We start from the raw sequence: 1721 nt of genomic DNA, 5'->3' as shown, positions 1-1721 counted from the left end.
GAAACACCAGTACAACACATTTAGCATGCAGTGCATTTGAGCCCTGAAAAACAGAACATTGCTATAAAACATGGATAGATTCTAAATGTTGACTAAGAATAATAATAAACTAGATTGAAAAGTCTGTAGACAAACTTTAAGTTGGCTTGAAAAAGCCTAGCTAGAAAGTCTGAAAAAGTTTTTAAAGCTTGCAGTCTGAAAGTTGTCAGTTTGAAGCAGTTTGAAAATTAAAAGAGTTTTAAAGATTAAAGTTTGAATGTTTTCAAGGCAATACAGTCTATCAGAAAAAAAACAGATAGGTGTAAAATATATTACTAGGGTACCTGGGGTGGTTGCTAGGCTGTTTCTAACATGACTAGCATGTTACAAACATGTTTTAGCATGATTAGCATGTTACTAGCATGTTGCTAGCTCAATTAGCATGTTAATAGCATTATTAACATTTTTCTAACATGGTTAACATGTTGCTAACATGTTGTTGGCATAATTATCAAGTTACTAACATGTTGCTAACATGATTCTAGCATGATTAGCATGTTACTAGCATGGTGTTAACATTTTGTTAGCATGATTAGCAAGTTACTAGCATGATTAGCCAGTTACTAGCATGCTGTTAACATAATTAGCAAGTTACTAACATGTTGCTAGCATGATTAGCATTTTACTAGCATGGTGTTAACATTTTGTTAACATGATTAGCAAGTTACTAGCAAGTTTCTAGCTTGATTAGCATGTTACTAGCATGTTGTTAGCATGATTAGCAAGTTACTATCATTTTGTTAACATGATTAGCAAGTTACTACCATGTTGCTAGCATGATTCTAGCATGAATAGCATGTTACTATAATGATGTTAGCATGTTTCTAACATGTTTAGCAAAGTTGCTAGCATGTTTCTAGCATGATTAGCAAGTTACTAGCATGTTGTTAGCGTGATTCTAGCATGATTAACAAGTTATTAGCATGTTGCTAGCATGATTAGCAAGTTACTAGCATGTTAATATGATTATCAAGTTAATATCATTTTGCTAGCATGATTCTAGCATGATTAGCATGTTACTAACATGATTCTACCATGAATAGCATGTTACTAGCATGATGCTAGCCTGTTTCTAACATGTTTAACAAATTGCTAGCATTTTGTTAGCATGTTTAACAAGTTGCTAGCATGTTTCTAGCATGATTAGCATGTTACTAACATGTTACCATTTTGTTAGCATGATTAGCAAATTTACTAGCATGTTGCTAGCATGATTCTAGCATGATTCACATGTTACTAGCATGATTCTAGCATTATTAACATATTACTAGCATGATGCTAGCATGTTTGGCAAGTTGCTAGCATTTTTGTATCATGATTAGCAAGTTACTAGCATGTTGTTAGCATGATTAGCAAGTTACTAAATTTTTTTTAGCATGTTTCTATCATGATTAGTAAGTTACTAGCATGTTGTTAACATGATTAGCATGTTACTTGCATGATTCTAGCATGATGCTAGCATGTTTCTAACATGTTTAACAAGTTGCTAGCATGTTTCTAGCATGATTAGCTCGTTGCTAGCAAGGTGTTAGCCTTTTTAACACGATTAGCAAGTTACTAGCACGTTTCTAGCATGATTTGCAAGTTACTAGCATTTTGTTAGCATGTTTCTAGCATGATTAGCAAGTTACTAGCATTTTTTAGCAGGGGCGCAGATGGGATTTTTTAACTGGCGGGGACCA

Source organism: Sinocyclocheilus rhinocerous, unplaced genomic scaffold (assembly GCF_001515625.1).
Source record: "Sinocyclocheilus rhinocerous isolate Xijiao unplaced genomic scaffold, SAMN03320098_v1.1 scaffold1167, whole genome shotgun sequence".
Lineage (NCBI taxonomy): Eukaryota > Metazoa > Chordata > Actinopteri > Cypriniformes > Cyprinidae > Sinocyclocheilus > Sinocyclocheilus rhinocerous.
This window is presented reverse-complemented; position numbering follows the sequence as displayed.